We start from the raw sequence: 24770 nt of genomic DNA on the forward strand, positions 1-24770 counted from the left end.
TTATTATTATTATTATTATTATTATTATTATTATGTTCTGTGTCTCTCTTTACTCGTGGTTACTTTAAAATTGACCCCTGAGCTCTTGAGCAAGCAGGTAACAAAAGGACTACAATTTCTTGTGATTACTTTACATTTGGCTTTTGAGTTGAGTAGGCACGTAAATATACGAAGAATAGGACCGAATCGAGGACACGCTGTAGAGTGGTTGGTTGAGGCACTATGCTATAAGCCAGGAAGTTGCGGCTTCGAGTCTCGATGTCATTGATTTTTTTTTTAATTTACCTGATCCTTCCAGCCGCACTATGACCCTGGGGTCGACTCAGCCTCTGACAGAAATGAGTACCAGGAATCTTCCTGGGAGGGTAAAGGGCGGCCGGCGCGTGAGGCTGACAACCTCTTCGCCATCTGTGAGCCGACTGTTTAGAAAATGTAGGAGCCTCGACGTCTCACAAGCCTACGAGCCTCCACAGCCTGTTATAGGGATAGCTTTACATTTTGTTATATAATTGAATTTAATTTAAACGGACTATTGCTAGGTGAGTCATAGCCTTCTCTGTATTTGATATCCATTGTCGAGCAATGGTTAATTCTTCAGCCAGATATGTTTTTGCAGCTAATGTAGTCTGTATATACACTGATATTTTTAACAGAAAGTTCATTTCAGTAACTGACATTATTAAATCTATTAATAACACACACATTCATGTGTAAGGTTTGTCTCTCTCAGTTCCATTCATGTCATTTGGTTTTTGGTATCTTGTTAACTGTGTGCGTTGTTTTCTCCTTTGCTGATATCTGTTTACATCTTATATTTTGTTGTAGTAGTCTTTACAGTGCTTGTCCGTGATTGGCTTTATGGCCGTCGTCAACCACTTTAATAAATTAACTGAACAGAATTGTCACTGTTGTTATTTACGATGCGATACCGTGATAAATTACGATGTGTTTTTCGCAATATTATTATGCCTAGTTGGAATGTAGACATTAAAAACAATCTTTCAACGTGTTCTGTACAGAGCGTCAACTGCTCCACAAACTGAATACATCTGGGGACCACTGCCCTAGAGCAGAGGGGCCATGATAGGACCATCGCGACGATCGCGACGATCGCGACGCTAAGTGCAGACCAAAGTGGTCTCGCGGTGTAATGGGTTTGGGATCGAATGCCACTATGAACATGGATGTATGTCTGTGTCTTTTCTCTGTGTTGTCATGTCTGAGTAGAAGCCTTGCGAGGAGCCGATCCCTCATCTATGGGGGGCATACAAAATATATATAAATAAGATTCTGAAAAACGTGAAGCCTTGGAAGGTAATGGTTTGTCGCTCAGTACAAGAAGGAGAATAAGAAAAGAAGAAGTTACTGAAGTAAAATTTTCAGCCTCTAGAACCTCTACAAAGACCTACTGTCCCCATGTGAACACACGTATTCAAGTCGAGGCAATTGGAATTCTAAGCGTAACGTCGCTCATCGTTTTTAAGAGTTCTGCTTAATATATTGGAAGTATGGGATTCGATTCTTAATCCGTAAATATTTTCATTCTCAGTTCGTCTGACAAAATCCGCGTCACTACGTTAAATATGCTACTACCGCTTTGTTCCAAATATTCCGCAATTCATAATGTATTTCCATCCTCGTATTCCATGCTATACAACCCATGCGGCTGAGATAGAGCTATTAAATAAAATAATAGCTGACAGTAAAATATCTTAAGGCCGGTCACGGTAGCCGAGCGGTCTAAGGCATGCACTGTCTTCGCTCGCTCGGAAGCCGGGATCGTGGGTTCGAATCCCACTCAGGGCATGAATGTTTGTGTGCGTTTTTCTGTGTTTGTCTACAGGTAGAGGCCTCGCGACGAGCTGATCACTCGCCCAAGGAGTCCTACCGAATGTGTAAGATCTGGAAAAAAACCGAAGTGAACGGAGTTCATGGAAGTAGGCCTAGGCCCACTGGGGCTGTAGTGCCAAGGGGGGAAAAAAATCTTAAATGCTCACAAAATTCCCCTGCATTTATCGGAATTCTGGTTGCGGCTAATTAACATATAATTTGAATGATTACGCATAAAATTTGATATTCAATCTTTCAAGCTTTCTCATGTTCACTTAATCTCCCTATTGACAAAAGTAGCGTTTTCTTTGTGCTTAAATACGTATATTATGACACAAATGCATATGGAAGAACAAAGGACCCCCGCAACGGTAGGACATTGGGCTCTCAGTTAGTCGGGACGTGGAGGCAGAGAGAAAAATCTTTATTCACCCAAATTGTTCAGCCCCTAACCAGTCACTGTACTGACTAACCTATCCCGATGGCCGCGCCATAGTTCAAGCGGTTAGTCGCTGGCTTCCCACTGCGGCGGCCCAGGTTCGATCCCATGTCTGGTCAAGTGGGATTTGTGGTGGACAAAGTGGCGCTGGGGCGGGTTTCCTCCGAGTACTTCGGTTTCCCCTACCAATCTTCATTCCACCAAATTCTTCATCATCACAATCACCCGGGGCAGGCCACAATAGGCCAATCAGTGGCCGCAGTACCGAGTGGACCCAGCTGAACTCCACCCCCCACTAAGCGAATTAAAGAAAAATGAAAACCTATCCCGATTCGTCTCTCAATTCCCATTAACAAATCTTATTACATATTTAGTGCCTTCTCATATTGATGCTCAGACTATAAGAAACCCACACATCATCATCATCAGTAATCTGTCAAGACGACAGGTCCACAGTCTCTTTCAAAACAATTCCTCCACTTAATGCGATCTAGAGCTTTCTCCTTCAAATGACAGTATCCTCTTCTGTCCCCAAGGTCATCCAGCATCTTCTTACGTCTTCTTCCTCGTCTTCTTGTCACTTCTATCCGCCCATCTATCTTTCCTTCGATAGCTTCTTTTAGAAGGCAGTTTCTGCGTAAAACATGACCAATCCAATTAGCCTTCCGTTTTCTTATTTCATGTAGGATATTCCTCTGCTCACTGACTCTAATTAACACTTCTTCATTTCTCACATAATCGGTCCAACTGATCTTCTCCATTCTTCTCCAACACCACATTTCGAAACTTTCCAGATGTTTCTGATCTACTGCCCTAAGTGTCCATGTTTCAGCCCCATACAAAGCAATGCTCCAAATGTAGCATTTCACTAGTTTCTTCCTCAAATTTAAGTCCAATTTGCTGGTAAAAAGATTCTTCTTCTTGCTAAATGCAGCTTTTGCCATGGCAATCCTGGATTTAAACCCACATAGCAACCGTTAAATTCTGATTAAGAGCCTGTCACAAATAATTCAATTATTTCATTAAAATTCATTGATGAAATAAAGGTCAGTACGTTGTGCAGTAACCGAGGCACTGTTAACTATAGTCCTGGCACGAAGCATAGGTGAAAGCAGGATATCACGGTTACAATCAACGCGTTCTAAAATTCAATCTACGTGTTTCCACATCATTATTTAATTTAACAATTCTTGACAGCTCTACCAAGATACTTACAGAATATTAACGTGATGACAATGGAAGGCTGCCTTCATGTCTTCACATGGCAGACAGCCAGGGTACATCCAGTCGAAAAATGCTGGTCAGATGTATACGCTAATTTTCGACAATGTCTGCAATGTTCCTTAAAAAATCTGAGATTTTAAGTCAGGAAATGAAGCCTGTACGAAAAAAATAATGTCACACGACATCGTAAATTGTGTTGATATGTTTAGGAGTATAAGACACTCTTAAATACACTTGAGTTTAAGAGGAAGTTGCAAGCCACGTCTTTCTAATATCAATTTAATAAAACTTAAATGCATTTCTTTAAGAGGCCGTTAAGGTCTTCAGTTGTACATTTTGGTGCATATGCAATAGAGGGGGTTCTTTCTAACAGCAATTTTTCACAATTATTTTTAACAATATGTCATTCTAAAGAATTATTTTGTTAGACCAGCGTCGGTGAAACAGCATAGCCGAACAAGGTGTTTGCCTGGGGACGCGAATTTATGGGCCCTACATTTTATAACGCCTTTAACAAGTTTAGCTTCTTGTGATGAAAATGAAGTCCTGTTATTATTTTGTTCATATTTTGAACATAACTTGCTACTCAATCAGACATGCCATGCAACAATATAACTGCGAGAGCGAGAGCAGCGACTGGTGTCTATTTGTGTAACCCGAAGCCCCGTGCCACATAACGATTTCTGTCCCTTAGACACCAGTGCCCATGTTAGGTGGGTCCCTTAGACACCAGTGCCATTTTAGGTGGGTCCCTGTCACCACGGCATGGCGCGTCCTCAGGTTGCGGATGGAGGAGACGCCCTCCAGGTAAGGAGGGAAGCTGTGAATATATTGAATAAGCAGTCGCGGACAGCCGACAAGGGGTGGCCCTCCAGCTTTGGGGTTGGGCGTGGGGCTAACAACTCCTCACCGTAAAAAATCATTATGTTACGAAAATGAACACAAAGCCTCGGACCTGGACTGATTCCTTGGATTTGTACTCCTCTCCAAGTATAATTAGAATGATCAAGTCAAGGAGGATGAGGTGTGGAGGGCATGTAGCACGAATGGGGGAGACGAGGAATGCGTATAGGATATTGGTGGGAAAGCCAGAAGGAAAGAGACCACAGGGAAGACCAAGGCGTAGGTGGGTGGACAATATTACAATGGATCTTAGAGAGATAGGATGGGATGGTATGGATTCGATAGATCTGGCTCAGGATAGGGACCAGTGGAGGGCTCTTGTGAACACGGTGATGAACCTTCGGGTTCCATAAAATGCTGGGAAATTCTTGAGTAGCTGCAGAATTGGCGGCTCCTCAAGAAGGGCTCAGCTCCATGAGTAAGTTAGTAAGTAAGACACTAATGCTGGTTTTTCTCACAGTGCCTGGAAATTTCATGTTATTTATTAAATGTTACGAAGTTTAATACAACAAAAAAGTGAATTTGATTTGTTTCATTTTTGGTCCGTCACACTAACAGTTACAATTATAAAAGACAAGTCCGTCCAGTGTGACTATTTCAGTTTTCTCACTTGATGATTCACTAGCCTTACATGTTTCGATCCATTTGGATCATCTTCAGAGGCCTCTGACGATGATCCAAATGGATCGAAACATGTAAGGCTAGTGAATCATCAAGTGAGAAAACTGAAATAGTCACACTGGACGAACTTGTCTTTTATAACTGTAACAAAAACCTGGTTTTTAATTAGGAAGGGCTGAATTTTTCGTTGCCTGGGTCGACGTTTGTATTTGCTCAAGCCATTTTTTGGATACGAGTCTACAGTAACTCAATAGATGGCACTGAGGTGGTTATGTTATTTTTTATTCGGAGTTCAAACACTGCTTTCGTATGGGTCAGGAAGCCAGGAGCCGAACTTCCGCACGATGTACTCGTCCTATCGCGTAAAGGTCAAGGTTTTGGGTTCGAAAAACAACGCGGGGGGTTATCCACGGCAATGGGCATCGCTTAACGCCAGGGGTGATCATCTTCCGCTCATCATTCTCGCTCTACGCTGGCGTCATGTCAACATGGTAAACATTACTGACGTTCAGGGTCAGAGCGTTAGCGTTAGGCCGGGCGCACACCAAGGAAACTGGCAACAGCAACGCAATCGCGATTTCCGAGAAATATCGCTGATTTCAAGCAGGCAACTGGTTTCCAAATTAGCAGGCGCACACTGAGGAAACTTACGTTCGATAAGTTGCCCACAACATCTCAAGTGAGTGTGTTTGCCCGCCAATTTCGTGCACAATTTAATCAGCTTGATTAGTTTCACGGATATCCGTAACTCTATCAGAATATTGTACAATACTTCCCTCCTAATTGAATCATAGGCTTTCTTGAAGTCTATGAATAGCTGATGTACTCTTATTCTACTCCAATTTTCTCCAGTTATCTGACGAATGCAAAGGAGCTCATCAGTAGTTGATCTGTTATGTCAAAACCCACACTGATGATCGCCAATAATTTAATCTATGTATGGACTTAACATTTAAACAAGAATAAAGTTTTGTATGAAGTTGATAGCAGTGATATTCCCCGATAATTTCTACAGTCTGTTTTATCGCCCCTCTTGTGAACTGGTAAAATAATAGACACATGTTTTCCTTATGTCAGATAGAATTAATTAGCTTGTGGATCTTAGAACGTAATATTTAGCCTCCTGTTTGAATGAATTCTCCCGGAATTTGATTACTACCTGGCGATTTATATCATTTCAATTTTGCCATAGCAATTTCAACCTCAGAACGGCTAAGATCAGGTACTAACGGCTCAGCTGTATGGATTTCTGTCTGCCTAACAGCACTGACCCTATGTACATTCAATAACTGAGAGAAGTAGTTCCTCCACCTATTCAAAATGTTGGAATCTGCAAGCAGATCACCATTCTCATCTTTCACTAAGTTACTGCTAGGCTGGTAACCCCTCTTAAAGTCATTTATTCCTCTATACAGGTCTCTAGTGTTCTTGTTCTTACTGTTCATTGCAAGCTCATCAATTTTGTTTTTCAATATTCCCTCTTTCTATTCCTGAAATGCCTGCTGGTTTCACGTCTTATATTTTTCAGAGTATCGCCATTTATTTTGCTTGGATCCTGTAACCATTGCAATTTAGCTTGTTTTCTTTGGTCTAATAATTTTGAGCATCCTTCATCGAACCATGGCTTATGCTTCTTCAGTTCATAATAACCTAGACTCCCCTTGACAGAAACTCTCATTCCCAGTCGTTGGTTTGAAAATGTCTTCCCTCCCTATTTTGGCACCGAAATCTCTTAACAAAATTTTCACATGGTACTTCAAGAATTTATCAAGTATATTTTCTAGTTCTTCATTGAACCTGTCCTTCATATCAATTTTATGCTGCTGGTTCTCAGGGGCTTGTGAAGCGATGGGATAAGTACCTCAACGTACAGGGAGATTATGTTGAGAAACAAAAGCATTTTTCAAATCAGTACTCTTACTTGTTTAAGTTCTATATCCACTGACTTACTCCGTTGCCTGGAAATTGAGTTTCTCAGTCTCCCTGCAAGTTGCGTTTCCGTTTCCTCAATTTGCGCTGCCCCATTTACTAACATGTGTTCAACTCCGGCTGATAACACTTCTCGAAAAGCGCGGTTGCGTTTCGGTTGCGTTTCAGTTGCCAGTTTCCTTGGTGTTCCCTCGTCCTTATCGCCTTGACACAGCGCTTGACAGACAGAACTATGAATTTGCCAGGGATAGGTCCCGCTTCATTACCGCTTAATTTCAATTCATTAATCTGTATCTAGCCAAGTCACGTGTTAGATATGAAGTATCCTGGTGTGTTAATTATTAAGTTACTAATTTTCCTTCTATTAATGCAACTTTCGTGTTTCAGTGGCTGCGTTGTTATTGTCACAGTATCATTATTAGAGTTCCTGACCAGTACATCGGACACTTTTCTACGTTAAATGTCTGCTCCTGAAGTAAAATTTGCGTTCTACTAAACGCGCTCCACTTGGGTAGCAATGCCCGCGCAGCGATATGAACACTTAGGACAATAATAAGACAGGATACAGTCTCTCAACTTTAAGATCGAGGATATGATGTGTGTAAGGAGTGGGCCATAAAATCCGGCCCTTGCACCGCGACCTTCAATGACCTACTGTGATTCCCTTTTGGATTGACCCTTCATTAATCCTACACTTCGAATGAAATGTAAGACTTTATTTATGGGGTCGTCATAAAAGTCACTTGGTTCCATAAAGAACTGACCCAGTTGACGAAATCTTAAGTAAGCTATGGCCTCACAGTCACATAGGATACGTGTGGCTAATTCGTCTTCTTGTAGGCACCTTTCACAGGTTGGGTCATCTCGAGGATATGATAATGTGCTCCCTGGTAAGGGTACAGGTAAATTAAGAAATGGCGGAATAATTATGAATACGGGAAACCCGGAAAATTCTGAGGAAAACCTACTTCAGAGAAACTTCAATCTCACCCCCCCCCCCAACATGAATTTACCGGGTTTTGATCCCGAGATTCCAGGAAAAGAAGACAGCGTCTAGCCGTCTAAACCACCAGAGCCATGTGTCATCACTTGATAAATATGTGTGAACGTGGGAGGAATATTTGCTTGCATTACTACAGTGTGCCAATTGCCGCTCCGTTTTCCTCTTCAAATGACACGTGACAACACTTTACGGATAACGAAACTTGGCTTCAGATTTGCGTTGCTGCTTTTCCTGACCCTTCTTTCTCCGTTTCAGCTTCAGTCTCTCTTTTTAAACCTGGTACGGGCTTACGTGGCAGTATCTCATTATGCATACAAACATACTCCGCGGCCTGTAGTCCGCAAGCGAACTATACCGACCGAGCGACCGCCGCTTGTCGGCGAAGTTAGTGCCGAATTTAGCGGATAGATGGTGTCAGCGCAACGAATCCCCACGGCCGTTAATCTCGGTATTCTAGAACGGAACCGCTATTTCCTTAAAATAGCTCCTCTATTATCCTCACGAAGCTGAGTGGACCCCGTTCCAGACCCACTACTCAGAAAATCTGGTAGCGCCGGAAATCGAACCCGGACCTCTGGATCTGTAGCCAGGAACTTTGGCCACTAGATCACAGAGGCGGTCGTCTCAGCATGCATAACAAATTAAATATAACACATAACTATGCATTTATATTGCATATATAACACGGACAAGAAATTATAAGGCCGTTCAAGGGACACAAATACAGCAAGAGCGTACCGATTACAGCCACTATGCATATAATTTATACAGGGAGTTTTTAACTTTGTTGGCCGTTTCCATGGCTCCGCGCCTCTAATTTAGTCGATTTATTTCAGCTTAAAATCCAAATATCACTACCAAAATTCATCGCTGTTCTCAATGTGATATAAGCGTAATTTATTTTCAATTACATTTGTATGCAAATATTTATTCATAACTTGTACTCTTCTCCAAGTATAATTAGAATGGTCAAGTCAAGGAGGATGAGGTGGGCAGGGCATGTAGCAGGAATGGAAGAGACGAGGAATGCGTAGAGGATATTGGTGGGAAAGCCAGAAGGAAGGAGACCACTGGGAAGACCAAGGCGTAGGTGGGTGGACAATATTAAAATGGATCTTACAGAGATAGGATGGGATGGTATGATTGGATTGATCTCGCTCAGGATAGGGACCAGTGGAGGGCTTTTGTGAACACGGTAATGAACCTTCGGATTGCATAAAATGCTGGGAACTTCTTCAGTAGCTGCAGATTTGGCCACTTCTCAAGAAGGGCTCAGCTCCATAAGTAAGTAAGTAATGCAAATATTTATTACAATTTTACCATTTATTTTATTGCATCTTTGTAAATTTATGTCAATACCTTTCTTCAGTCCTGAAATCATATCCCCTAGGTGAATAGAATTAGAAATTTGATCTATTAAGTTTCCAACTAAATATTTCTTGCTCGAATTCCCATTATCTTTGTTCTATCCGTGGTATTTCTCATATACATTTATGCTTAAGTGGATTCTTGTTTAATTGGTTTGCCGTAATTTGTAACTCATCCTTGATAGTTCCAAAAATGGTTAAAATATTGATAATGAAATGTAGAAGAGACGATACTGTCCACCATAGTTATACAGAACAGCTGTTAGCAGTCATACTCGTCCATTTTGAGCTCAGGAATTCTGTTTTCCCCCCGAGGGCTGTTTTCCTGATAAACGGTGGAATAACAACTTAAACTAAGCTGTAAATAATTAATTTCCATTCATCATTCATCCGCTTTACTCTACATAACAAATGGCGCTGAGAAAGCGTCAATAAATAGAAGAAGAAAGACTACATCATACATGAATTTGTCTAAACGAAGTTTTACAAGATGTGGCGAAAGATATCCTCAGTTACACCCCGTGTGGAGGCGGGGTCAAATACTTCCACGGTATCCCTGCGAGTTGTAGGAAGCGACGAAAAGAGAACCCAATGCCTGGGGGTATAATTGGGCCACGATGTTCCTGGGGGATATAAATAAGGGGACCTGGCCCTCCAGGTTGGGGTAGTCTCGAAATTGGGACAGTAAAATATGGTTATGAGTCCCGTGGGACTCAGACCTGAGAATGAATGCGTTGGTGAGGACCAGCAGCAATTATAAATGACAGACCCGTCCTCTCGTTAGAGAGGATGTTGCATAAGGGCTATGACCGCAAGTGTTCAGTTGGAAAAAGAAACTGGTGGTCGTGAGTCTCAAGGTGGTGTCGCCAAGACGAACTGATTGGCGGTAAACCGTTAGACGTAAAGTAACTCTGACTCTCACTCCTGAGTTACTGCACTGTCACCAAGACAATCGGTTCATCACTGCGAACTACAGATCATTTTGGAAAAAGAACGTAACATCTAACAATAAACTGAAATGAGTAATATTCCGGGATAGAAAATGAACGTATTTACCGAAGAGTACGGCAGTATCGGTATGTAATGCCGTGTAGCTTGGAGACAACACGAAGTTTTGGAAGAATATAGGGGTATAACTCCGTGGACGTGAGCCCTTCTTGAGAAGCCGTCAGTCGCTCAGCCACCCAAGAATCTCCCAAAATGTTATGGATCCCGAAAGTTTATTACAGTATTCACGAAAGCCCTCCGATGTCCCTATCCTGAGCCAGATCAATCCAGTCCATACTACGCCATCCTATTTCTCTAACACCCATTTTAATATTATCCTCCCAATTATATCTTCCTAGTGGTCTCTTTCGTTGCGGTTTTCCCACCAAAATCCTATTTCCATTCCTCTTCCCCCATGCATGCTACATGGCCTGTCCATCTCATTCTCTTGACTTGATCATTCTAATTATACTCGATGAAGGATATAAGTTCTGACCCTTCTTGTTACGGTAACTTCGAAAATACTGAAGAAGCAGTCGCGACTAGCCCGCAGGGGGTTTGGAAATGAAGTTAACAATTTATCATCGTAAGAACCATTTTTTTCACCTAATGTTACAAAGGGGACCAAGACATATGTTGGTGGACAATATTAAAATGCATCTCAGAGAGATAGGATGGGATTGTATGGATTGGGTTGATCTGGCTCAGGATAGGGACCACTGGACAGCTCTTGTGAACGCGGCAATGAACCTTCGGGTTCCATAAAATGTTGGGAAGTTCTTGAGTAGCTGCACAATTGGCTGCTTCCCAAGAAGGGCTCAGGTCCATGGGTGAGTGATGTTACAAGGGGCCTGGAGGAATATGCAGCCTTCACTTTTAAGGTAGAAGAGGAAGCTCAGGAAGAAATCAGCAGAAACAGACGACAAGCTGTTGCTTTGTTGTTTGACTTATTCCTAGACCTTGACGATTAGGTGATACGTGCCTCTTTCTGAACTACTAGGCCTTACAATACGTCAGAAGACTGCACTCTTCATAGTGACTGCCGCGAGAAACTCACATCCACCCTGTGCTGACTGATATTTCCATATCATCTGATAACAAAAAGTTCTAAGAAGAACTAATCGTCTACTTTCATTTCATACGACACGAACCGAATAGAAAACGACGCCTCCAACAATCTTCTTTTCCACAGTCACATCTTAACCGAGTTGTTACCTAGCAGCATTAGAGGGATACACAGACACACAGGTACACGCATCCAACAATACTTCTTTTATTGCATGCATTCACTGCCACGAGAACGTGTTCACCGAGCCGTTGCGTGGCAACGCAAGGATGGATACACTTTACCGAGCCTTTGCCTAGCGAAGATAGGACACACATACAGACACACGGACTGATCAGAGGGATTTGTGCCTTTGAGACTGGCTCAGGTGCCATGATACCAAGATTCGTAAAGATTGGTTCAGGCATTAAAAAGTTAATAGGGTAAAATTTACAGACACGAGACAGCACGCAGATCACCAAAGCCTACTTTAATTTTTTTAATGGGGAAAATAGGCTAAAAATGTTCTAAAGAAAGAAGCTGAAGGAACCTTAATATACAAAGAATTACCGATTGGTGAATAGCGCATGCGTGATGTGGAAGTGAAGGTGATGCCAGCAGTCGTAGATGTGACTGAAGCATATCAAGATCATTAAAGCGTTCAGAAGATATCCCTGACAGACACTCCTGCGCGGAATTTCAGAAGACGGCAGTTCTTGGAACAGTACTTATCTTAAGAGAGATACCAAATCTACTTTCCTTGCACCTCGCAAGAGTCTTGTGGGCAAGGTTTGTCTATGCATCACGTACACAATACCCTATAATATGGAGAGAAAATAAGAAGAAATCAAGGCAATATATACGAGTATTGCACACACAATAAAAAGCTTACTTACTTCCTCATAGAGCTGAGCCCTTCTGGAGGAGCTGACAATTCTGCAGCTACTCAAGAATTTCCCAGTATTTTATGAAACCCGAAGGTTCATTACAGTGTTCACAAGAGCACTCCACTGGTCCCTATCCTGTACCAGTTCAATCCAATCCATACCATCCCATCCTATCCCTCTAAGATCCATTTTAATATTGTCCATACACCTACGCCTTGGTCTTCCTTGTGGTCTCTTTCCTTCTGGCTTTCTCACCAATATCCTATACGCATTTCTCGTCTCCCCCATTCGTGCTACATATCCTGCCCACCTCATCCTCCTTGACTTCATCATTCTAATTATACTTGGAGAAGAGTACAAGTTATGAAGCTCCTCATTGTGCAGTTTTCTCCAACCTCCTGTCACTTCATCTCTCTTCGGTCCAAATATTCTCCTCAACACCCTGTTCTCACACACCCTCAGTTTCACACTCATACAGAACCACAGGCACAATTATAGTTTTGTATATTCTAATTTTTATGTTTTTGGACAGCAGACGAGAAGACAAAAGGTTCCGCACCCAATGGTAGCAAGCACTACCCGAGTTCAATCTCCTCTTAATTTCCTCCTGAATCAGGTTTCGATCTGTTATCGTTGTTCCCAAATATCTGAACTGTGCCACCTTCTCAAAACATCTGTTTCCTATATTTGTATCATGATTTTGCCCTGCATTTTGGTGACGTGACAGCAACATATACTTAGTTTTATCTGTGTTTACTTCTAGACCAACCTCTTTACTTGCGTCAATTAAAGTTTGTGTGTTTCCCTTTATGGTATCTACATTATCACCCAGTAGATTCACATCATCGGCATAGACCAACAGCTGATGTGTCCCATTTAATTTCAGTCCCACCTGGCTTCCCTGGACCTTCCTAATGGCATATTCTAAGGCAAAGTTGAAAAGGAGTGGCGATAAAGCATCTCCTTGTTTGAGACCATTCTGGATAGGAAACTTATCAGACAAACGTTTAACCTACATGGACTTTATTTTACGTTTCGTTTGAACACATTTTAATCAACCTAACTAGTTTCATGGCTATCCCAAACTCTATCAGAATATTATACAATACTTCCCTCCTAACTGAATTATAGGCATTCTTGTAATCAATGTATAGCTGATGCACTGTCTCATGGTACTCCCATTTTATCTCGAATATCTGACGAATGCAAAAGATCTGATCTGTAGTTGATCTGTTATGTCTAAACCCACACTGATGATCCCCCATAATTTCATCTATGTATGGACTTAACCTTGAGAGAAGAATATTGGACAAAATTTTGTATGAAGTTGATAGCAGTGTTATCCCCCGATAATTACTACAGTCAGTTTTATCACCCTTCTTGTGAACTGGTACAATAATAGACTCCTTCCACTGATCAGGGAATTTTTCCTTATGCCAAATAGAAGTAATTAGATTGTGGATCTTAGAACGTAATATTTAGACTCCTGCTTGAATAAGTTCTGCCGGAATTTGATCACTACCTGGCGATTTATACCGTTTCAATTTTGCAATAGCACTTTCAACCTCAGAAGGGGTAGGATCAGGTACTAACAGCTCAGCTGTATGGATTTCTGTCTGCCTAACATCACAGACCCTATGTACATTCAGTAACTTAGATAAGTAGTTCCTCCACTTATTCAAAATGTTGTGGGAATCTGCAAGCAGATCACCATTCTCATCCTTCACTAAATTACTGTTAGACTGGTAACCCCTCTTAAAGTCATTTATTCCTCTATACAGGTCTCCCATGTTCTTGTTCTTACTGTTCATTTCAAGCTCATCAATTTTGTTTTTCAGATATTCCCTCTTTCTATTCCTGAAATGCCTGCTGGTTTCAAGTCTTAAGGCGCGTCCACATTAGTCGTGCTCGTGCTCGTTGGGAGACTTGTCTGGCTTTTACTTGTGCTCGTAAATCTTCGTCCACACTACTTCAGTTGCTCGCCAGGCTTCGGCGCGTGAGGATCCGTATATTTACTCGTAGTGTATATAGGCTGTAGTCGTATTTTAATTTATTCGCTATAGCTTTAAATTAAAAATTTGAAATTTGCTTGTCTCGTGACTTGTCATATCGTCCACATTACTCACGAGAATAGCGGATCACACGAGCACGAGCACGAGTAATGTGGACGCGCCTTTATATTGTTCAGATTATCCCCATTTAACTCGCTTGGATCCTGTAACTACTGCAATTTGGACTGCTTTCTTTGGTCTAATAATTTTGAGCACCCTTCATCGAACCATGGCTTACGCTTCTTCGGTTCATAATAGCCTAGACTCTCTTTGGCAGACATTTTTATATTCTCTCTAATAGTTTTCCAAGCTTTATTAACATCCACCTCAGTTCCCAAGTTTTCCAAAGCCGCGAACCTATTTGAGATTTCAACACAATCCTCTACCTCATTTAATTTCTTTAGATTTAACGAATTCTGTGTATTGTTTGTTTGCTCACTGCCAGTCTTTCCCTAACCTTTTCCACCACCAGATAGTGGTCAGTATCACAATCTTCTGCCCTGAATTATCGGACATCAAGTATACTTGAGTGCCGTCTCCTATCTACAATTTAAAATTACAAGCAAAAGTGTCCCTGTAGTTAAACTGGAGCCAAGTCATGAAGATTTATGGGAAGTGGAGGTCATAGTTCCACGAATTTTTGACCTCGACAGTAGACGTAAGTAAATGGGCAGTAGAAGCGCCATGGATGCAGGAGCTAAATGCAAAATCTCTGCCTCAAAACGAAGCTCCGCTCTTCCAGCCCGTAGCCTACTCACTATACTGATTGAGCTATACCTAAATACTGTAGCATGTGGACCCGTTGTTAAACAACGACCGCGAGATCAGCAAATATACAACAGCCATTAGTAATGACTTCTCAAACAAACATGTTCCCATGGAAACAATTAAACAGCAACAGAAGCACGATATTTTCTATTAGGTCCGTGCCGATGGGTTATAAGAGGGAAACGTTTAGTATTTAGTCAGGGACTGAATACCTCCACAGTAGCTTTGTGAGTCGTAGGAGACGACGAAAAGGGAAGTCTCGAATCTGAAACAGTAAAATATGGTCACGAGTCCCAAGGGATTCGGATCGGAGTATGAGTGCGCTGGCGAGTGCCAGCAACAATTTTAAACGACAGATCCGTACTCTCGTCAAAGAGAGCATCCCACACCAACAAGCCTGCAACTGTGTGACAGTAATAAAAATTTGGTTGTAAGCCCCAGAAGGGTGCCTTATTCCAAGACAGACTGGCCGACTGACCGTCGGTCGTAACATAAGACTAAGACTCAAACTCAGTTAAGTCGGGGCCCATGTGGAGGCGGGTCCGATTACATCTACCGTAGCCCTACGAGTGGTACGAGGCGACTAAAAGGGAACCCAGTGACTGGGGCACCCTGTTTCTGGCCCTCCAGGTTGGGGGAGTCTCGAAGCTGAGTGAGTGAAATGTGGTCATGAGTCCCGGGGGACTCGGACCCGAGAATGACTGCGTTGGCGAGGGCCAGCAGTAACTATAGACGACAGACCCATCTTTTCGTCAGAGAGGATGTTACATGAGGACTATGACAGCAAGGGTTCGTTTAAAAAAGAGACGAGCTGACTAGCGGTAAACCGCCAGTCGTAAAGTAACTCTGACTCTGCCTCTTGAGTTTGGTCAGTTGTGAGACATTCGCCAGCCGGCAAGGACGTAGGCAGAGGACATTGTTAGGATCCGTTACCAGAAAACGACTGGTGAAAACAAACTGAGAAGACTTAATATATGCTGTAGTGACCTGCAGAGTGAATTACCGATATCGCTATAGTTACCTGTAGTTACGATATGTAAGCGCTCAATAAATGCAATTGCCAATCCATACCCCGTTCATAGTCACTCATACACGTGGCAATATTAATATTTTCTTGAGTTTCCGTTTAACAAGTAAATACTTTGTACCGAACAGTACTACTACATTACAGATACTGCTACTGCTACACTACTACTGCTGCTGCTGTTGCTGCTTATTTCCTTTTCTTCTCCTCTCTACCCTCTGTCCCGTCGAATGGCGGGGTAAAATAATATTGAAATCGGTCACCGTAAAGCGAAATTTGTCTCTGTGCTTGATTAAGCACCACCTGGAAACGGCGGATTGGGGAGTGGAGGTATTGCTGAACGCACTCTCAATCTCAGTGTTAGATGGAAAGATGAGCTTCGTATTCGGCAAGTGCTCAGTTCGAATCTCGGAAGGAGCACCGGCTACACTGACAGGCTCTTCGTGATATTCCCCACTCCCTCCCATCACATGTCAGGATAATCCTCGATTAAGCCACGACCGTTTCCTTCCAATTCCTTTCCAACTAATCAATCATTCTGTCATTCGACACAATATAGCCTAGATACTGAAGGGACGCCTCAAAACTGACGGAATATCCTTATGCTGTGGATTCAAACAAAATTACCAAGGAAGTAGCTGCCTTTTGTTTCATGTATCAATATTGATGAAATTCTTGTCAAGAGAAGTCAACATAAAAGCAAAACGTTTCGAGATATTTTTGCTTCTGATATAGAATTTCCTTGTGTAATATTGATATGTTGTTCACAGAAAATGGTCTGTATATTTTCCTGCAATTTTCCCTGAATTGTGATGAACCAGGTTCAAATTCAGCACATTCATACTTAAGATGACTTAGAGACGTTGCGTTCCTTTCTGAATTACTTGCTTTTCAAGGCATCGTATTCTTCTAACGCAACAGTGACGTTAGCGTCAACACTGTATGCCCCATTAACATGGATTTCCACAACGTCTTCCAAACACCCAATCCGGACGCAGCTGTATTGTACTTGTATTTGGGTTTCCTGATTTATATTAGGAATATCCCGGCTTCATAATGGAAGGCCGCTCCATAGCTCAAGCGGTTAGTCGCTGGCTTCCCACCGCGACGGCCCGGGTTCAATCCCGGGTCTGGTCAAGTGGGATTTATGGTGGACAAAGTGGCACTGAGGCGGGGTTTCTCTGAGTACTTCGGTATCCCCTGCCAATCTTCATTCCACCAAATTCTCCATCATCATAATCACCCGGGGCAGGTACAATAGACCAATCAGTGGCCGCCGTGCCGAGTGGACCCAGATGGACTCCACTAAGCGAATTTAAAAATTTTAATTTAATTTTTCATAATGGAAGCTTTCTTGTGAGTTTCCTCAGTCCCTCCAAGAAAATTCCGGCAAGTTCAGTACCTTAATATAAGCCACGGCTGTTTACTTTCATGTATTTCCCAATTTATAATTCGTATCCATAACGAAGGTTCTCATTCTGATCTGGATTATGGTTTATAAAAGGTCTCTAAATAAACAACAATAAAAAAGCAAAAAAAAAAAGCCCACATAATGTTTTGTTGTGCGCAGATTAGAAAATAAAATATTTTTATGACACGGACCTGCCAGAAGGCCAAAGGATTAGCTGGATATCAATAGCAACAAGTGAGCAAGGACGGTAGGATGAAGTAGAAGAAAGCGGATTGGAATGACGGACAGTTAAATGACTAAACCTGTATATGTAACGTTCATAAACAAACAAAAAAAAAGAAACTTCGTACTTTTAGTCCGCATGCGAACTATACCGACCGAGCGACCGCCGCTTGTCGGCGAAGTTAGTGCCAACTTTAGCGGATAGAGGGTATCGCATGGTAAGCGTAACGGATTCCCACGGCCGTTAATTTCGGTTTTCTAGACCGGAGCCGCTATTTGCATCAAATAGCTCCTCAATTATCCTCATGAAACTCAGTGGAACCCGTTCCAGACCCACTACTTCTCAGAAAATCTGGTAGCGCCGGGAATCGAACCCGGACCTCTTGATCTCTAGCTAGGATCTCTGTCCATTAGACCACAGAGGCGGTCGGTGTAACCTCCATTGAATCGCTAAATTTTAAAATGATATGATTTTTGTAAGATGCTGCAACATGCCTTTGCTTAGCAGTGAAGATTAAAAATTAACATTACATTACCCTTTGTTCTCTTTAGATACGAACTTAACAATGAAGTCTGCAGAGAGGAAATGAATTCGAATTAATTGTTGTGGTTCATGGATGAGCGCCAAATAAAGCATAAGATTTTACTGGCTCTGCTTAACAGTCAGCGAGGCAACGCATTTCATTGAAAGTGAAAACGTGCTGGCACATACTCAGGCTTTATGAAACAGTGATGAAAATGTTACATGCAAAATGAGAAGCCGTTTCCTAGCCCAGTTCCTCACTTTAAAAATAAAATAAAACTTATGACGAAATTTGTTTCTGGACAATTACACATTTTCAGCCATATTGATCCATAGTGAAACCTGGTTTAAATATGGTTATATATAGACTTCTTCCTGCATTCCATAAATATTTCTACACTGAAAAGTTGTCCTTGTGCTTAACCAATTGAGTGCTAAACCATGAAGACATATCGGGTGTGGGTGTATAGATCCATGTATTCTTGACCTCCGCACTAGTTGGAGGTGAGTGGTCGGCTTCACGTCTCGCCGCTTTACCCCCAGGGAAAAAGCCCCGGTACACATTGAGTGAGACGTTATGTGGAGAGGAACAAATTCTTGCCCTTACTGTGACTCGAAATCCGTCTCCTCTATCCTTCAGCCCGTAGTCAGTCGCTATCCCGGCTCCTAAAACAATTCTACAGGCTCTATTGAAATTAAATATAGGAAATTTGAAACAAGTTTCTTGGAAAATTCTGATTATCAGCTACATTAACCTATAACGGAGCCTAACATGTATAATGACATAAAATAAAATTGTCATTTATCTTGCAGGTTCTTTTACGTTTTACGGAATTTCTATATGGAAGACATTCACTAATTTCCATTTGATTATTCCAGTTTTAAAGCAAGCTTCTTAAACTTAGTTAGTTAGTTATTGGAGAGGGTGGGTTTCCCCATGCACTTAGACCAGTATTGGTCCATTGTGCTTCCCTCTATGCTATTCTACCAGTCTCTATACACTACCGATATTGGTGCGTACCATCAGTCCCGACCGAGCCAGCGAGTTCGGCCTCTACTGGCTTGGCGGTATCTATAATGCTTCCCCCATCTATCAGAGGCGTTAGAGACTACTGTTGGGCGGGAAACGTCCTTGAATTTGGCTCAGTGACCTCCTTTGGAGATATGAGGTTCTTTTAAGTGCCGTAAAGCTACGACACGGGACCCTCGGCTTAAAGTCCCTCCCGGAGGACTTGTTCCCTGAATTTTTCCGCCCTTAAAAATTCCACGACCTCCGCCGGGTTTGAACCCGCGTACCACGAGTCATGAGGTGGGAACGTTACCTCTAGACTACGGAGGCCGCTTTATATGTTGTTAGGCAGCAGACGAGAAGACAAAAGGTTCTGGAGTGAATGGTAACAAGCATTACCCGAATTCAGTCTCCTATTAATTTTTTCTTGAATCAAATTTTGATATGTTTCTGTCGTTCTCAAATATTTTAACTGTACCACATTTCCAAAGGATCTGTTATCTCTCTTTATGTTATGATTTTGCCCTTTATTCTGGTGACGAGACAGCAACATATACTCATTCTTCTCTGCGTTTTCTTCTAGACCAATCTCCATAACAACGTCAATTATAGTCTCTCTGTTTTTCTATGTGGTATCTATGTTAACTTCCAATAGATTCTCATTATCAGCATAGACCAGCAGCTGATGTGTACAATTTAATTTCAGCCCCACCTGGTTTTTCCTGGACCTTCCTAATGGAAAGGAACTTGATAAATTCCTTTAATCTTTTGAGTACCGTCTTTTCCCCTGAAAACGTTACCAGAGTTTTGCAGCTTAGGTCGCTGATGGGGCTGTCATCTTTTAAGGTGTACGCTCCAACTGCCGGTGTATTATTATCTCACAGGGAGAGCTGCCCTTCTTCTCAATTCCCCACTGACGTTGCTCATTTCTCGCCATCGTGACTGTTGAGAACTTACCCCAAAAGAGTTACAGCTGCTCCTAACATGGAGTAGCGACGTTGCTATTTCCCGTTATCTTGGGTCAGGACTCTTAGCTGCACTAACTCCCACAGGCAGGAGGACTCTTAGTTCTGCTGGGAAAGGACGGTACCATCTGAACTGTGGCTGTCTCCAAAAAGCGCCCACACTGTTTAAACTCTCAATGAAACTGGAATTGTCTCGGGAATAATTTCAAAACATTCAAATAAGTGCTTTCTAGATTTTATAATTCACGCATTATTAGCCAATTAGCCAAGTAAAGTAAAGCTATCCCTGTAACAGGCAATGGAGGCCCGTAGGGTTGTGAGACGTCGAGGCTCTCACGTTTTCTCTAGGAAATCGGCTCACAGATGGCGGTGAAGTTTTCAGCCTTACGCGCCACCCGTCCTTTACCCCCAGGAAGATTCCTGGGACTCATTTCTGTTAGAGGCTGGGTCGACTCCAGGGCCATAGTGCGGCTGGAATGATTTGGTAAATTGAAGAAAAAAAAATCACCTCATCGGGATTCGATCCCGCGACCTTCCGGCTTGTAGCATAATGCCTCTACCAACTACGCCACCGCGTGCCCCCGGCTAATTATGAGACTGAATTAAATTAATAATGATGTTAATGATACTGGCTTACTGAACCACTCCGCTACCACACATGCAAGAATGACGCGTTTTATCTGAAAGCTGGAATGAAACTGAAAGGAGTTGTATGCCGTTAGAACTACGTATTTATCTGCATGAGCGTAATCGAATGCGGACAGTTTGTTTATAATTGCATCAGTCGCGAAAATGAACGTACTGAGTGAGTGCCCCTGGCGGCGAGAGATCTGTTGTCTGCGAGAAATAATCACTAGCAACAAGAGATGAAAACCGTATCGAGAGAAAGCTAATTCGAAAAATCCCTTGCATCAAACTAAAATACACACGAAAAAGAAGCAGCAGAGGCGAAGAAATTCGGAATGGACGAACAGTTTTTTTTTTTTACATCCTTTTCGAATGTGTTGAGCCACTTAATAAATTTACGAACACTGGTAGAGAGCAGTAAGCTAAATTTATCCCTTTAACAGATCGTGGAGGTCCATAGGGTTGTGAGACGTCGAGGTTCTCATATTTTCTAGATAATCGGCTCATAGATGGCGATGAGACTGTCAACCTTACGCTCCGGCCGCCCTTTACCCAATGAAGATTCCTGGTACTCATTTCTATTAGAGGTTGATTCGACCCTGTGGTCATAGTGAGGCTGGAAGGATTAGGTCAATTGAAAAACCAATGACTTCATCGGGAATGGAACCCACGCCCTTTCAGCTTGTAGCGTAGTGCCTCAACCAACTACGTTACCGGGTAGCCCACAGAGCAATAAGTCACTAATCAGCTCAACATAATCTTACCATACAGGTCAGGGATCTTCTTCGGTAATGGTATGACCTGGATTTTCGATATATAAGTCAGCTTAAACTTATATTTGATTAGATTATGGATGGCGCCATATATTTTTTCTGTCTGTGAAGCGCGACAAATCAACAACACCTCCCGTTTTCCTGTCTTACGAATGTTCGGAATTACTAGGTTTTTGGACTTTGTATCTCAAAGGAATCCGCGTTTCGGAAACTGGGTGTTTCCATCCTCATGCGAACCGATGAAATGTAATCGTATCTACCCACTGTCAACTCCGTTAGAAAGAGCTACCCTTCTTTCTAGTGGACCCAACAGAGTAGCTGCCTTCACCGTTTCACCTGAGGACAGAAAGAGATTCAGTTTCCAAAACGTTGTACTCTTTGGAATATCTGATGATAGACAAAGCCCCGAAACTCGATGCTACTGAGTTGTATGTACATCATCGTCAGAACCCTTTAAAATTAACTCCTCTGAATCTTATTTATAAACAGTCGGTGTGTCCCCTAGGATGGGGGATCGGTCTGTCGGAAGGTTCATCCTGCACCAGACAACTCAGACACGGAAAAGACGCATGCTGAATCCATTTGCAGAGTGGCGTAAGACAATACAAGACTTAGACCGAGCGGTCACTGTAACCGGCGGAATTATGCTTACGTAAAGATAATGCTATCTCGATATTAAAGGACTATCACTCCGGCATTTACAGTAATCTGGATAATAAAACGATTATGTTATTGTTAGGTCTGTATTATGTGAAGAAAACATCGTGAGGCAATGGTGATAAATTCTGCTTCGTGCACACTACAAAGGGGTTCCTCTTGAACTCGAGGCCGACAACCGCCAATGAAAATTTGTCTTCTCGTCCTCCTCTTAAAATAGGTCACCATTAAAAACAAAAACAAACTCCGTGGCTTGAGTCCGCAAGAAAACTATACCGATCGAGTTACCGCCGCTTGTCGGCGAAGTTGGTGTCAACTTTAGCGGATAGAGGATGTCGCGTGGTCAGCGCAACGAATCCCCGCGGCCGTTATTTTCGGTTTTCTAGACCGGAGCCGCTATTTCCTTGAAATAGCGCCTCAATTATCCTCACGAGGCTGCGTGGATCCCGTTCCAGACCCACTACTTCTCAGAAATTCTGGTAGCGCCGGGAATCGAATCCGGAACCTCTGGATCTCTAGCCAGGAACCCTGGCCACTAGACCACAGAGGCGGTCACTATTACCTTAAACAATCGTGTCTAATGGTTAAATAAGCAATAGAAGTCAATCAAATGTAACTAGTTCAATAGGAATAAGTTAACGGTTTGTCTTTTCATGTTTCAGTCATCGTTGTCCAACACCAGAAGATATGACCAACACTATCAAACCGCGCCATAGCTCAAGTGGTTAGTCGCTGGCTTCCCACCGCGGCGGCCCGGGTTCGATCCCGGGTCTGGTCAAGTGGGATTTGTGGTGGACAAAGTGGCGCTGGGGCAAACTGCTTTACATATGTTGCCGTGTGAACGTCTGATCTCTTATATGTGTAACTCTTCTACTACTACCACTACTACCACTACTACTACTACTTACTACTATTACTACTACTACNGATGAAAATAATAATAAAGTAAACCCTTGTCAAATGGGGATAAATTCATATGTTCAAAAAAATACGAATAATTATTTGATGGGTGCGGAAAATTTGAATAAACGCGGTATGTCTCCAGACACTACCCTACAAGTCTGCAATTAATATATCCTAATGTCGAGGTAATTGTATTGATCTGCTAACATCACATCGGTCCTGTGACTTACAGACCAATGAGTTACCAGCACACTGAAGTCTTGTTGCACTCGAGAAGTCTATAGGCGTGAAATACAAACTGTCAACTCTGGTGCTTTTGATAACTCAAAGCCTTTAGGTAGGGCAATTTATTTTTGTGTGTGCGAGTGCGTGTGCTTAAGATACCTGTGTATCTAGGTACTAGGTAGACTAAGGCTACTGTAGCCTGCCTTATTTTGCCGTCCGTGTGCGGATGTAGAATTGACGGACATGAGTCGAAGTAACGCGGTGCCACGTTGTTAAACTTTCCACGGCCGTGGCGCAGTCATTTTGTTTCCTATAAGTAAACACACTTCACCCAGATATAACTGAATTTCGTAGATATAAGTAATTTATCTGTATTTAGGTCGACAAATGTGGAAGATAATGGGCAGCTCTCTTAACAGTACCTTTCATATACTTCATGCAAAACTAAAATGGGCATTAGAAAATTTTCCAGTTTCTACTGAATATCCATCAGTTAGCTTAACAGCACTTCGTTGTCTAAAAAAAGTATCGTTAGAAAAAGAAACTGGCCGAACGGTCGACAGATTTGAAAATCGGAAATGATGTTGTACGCATTGTGCAGGTTGTCATCACACTGCTCCGAGGAGAAGAGGATCTACAATTAAAATGGAAAACGACGCGTTTGATGGCGGAAAGCCTTCAGAGCTCAGCCCCGACAAAAGAACATCGTCTGGCCATACGCGTTGGTCTCTAAATTTCACTCTCCCGGTCTTTTTCACGTCTTCACTGCGTCTTCAGCAGTTCAAGACTGACTGTATGTGGCAGCATTCCCGTATCCCCAGTTTAACCCATAAGGCTCTACCTTTGTCCAATGCCCCCTCTTCCCAGCATCTAACTGAACGCACGAGGAAAAGCAACGAAAATCATAAGCGAAAGTAAAGCGGCCTTCGGACTGAAAATAGAACACAGGACTTCCCGAAAGCTAAGTAATAATCCTTCAACCGCGACGTTAAAATCCGTTATAATATTATTCCCCTATCTGTGTTATGGTCTAGCAAATGGCCTCTTCCAATGAATCCTTCGAGCCAAAATTGTGCATGCATTTTGTTTGCCCCATCAATCGTACACTTCCCAGCCACTTCATATTATTTGCTTAAGCATCATGTATACTGTATGAAGAGCTCACATTTATTAGCTGAAAACATAATTTGTGTGCTGTGTTTTGTTTGAACGTGTTTATGTGTGTTATTTGTCTGTTGTCTTATTGTAGTACCACTGCCACCGGGTGAAAACCAATTTGCAGTTATTTTTTTTTTATTGCTAGTGGGGTGGGACTAAGTCCCTTCTACTGCGGCCACTTCTGGCCTATTGTTTCTGCCCCAGATGATAGGTGAGGGC

General features: G+C 42.4%; 1 protein-coding gene across 2 annotated transcripts in view; it reads right to left on the minus strand.

Moving 5' to 3' along the window:
* Nucleotides 1-24770, minus strand: part of LOC111864757 (adenylate cyclase type 2) — a 93625-nt gene that overhangs the window by 68387 nt on the left and 468 nt on the right. The window lies entirely within an intron of this gene.

This window comes from Cryptotermes secundus, unplaced genomic scaffold (assembly GCF_002891405.2).
Source record: "Cryptotermes secundus unplaced genomic scaffold, Csec_1.0 scaffold579, whole genome shotgun sequence".
In the NCBI taxonomy this organism is placed as follows: Eukaryota; Metazoa; Arthropoda; class Insecta; order Blattodea; family Kalotermitidae; genus Cryptotermes; species Cryptotermes secundus.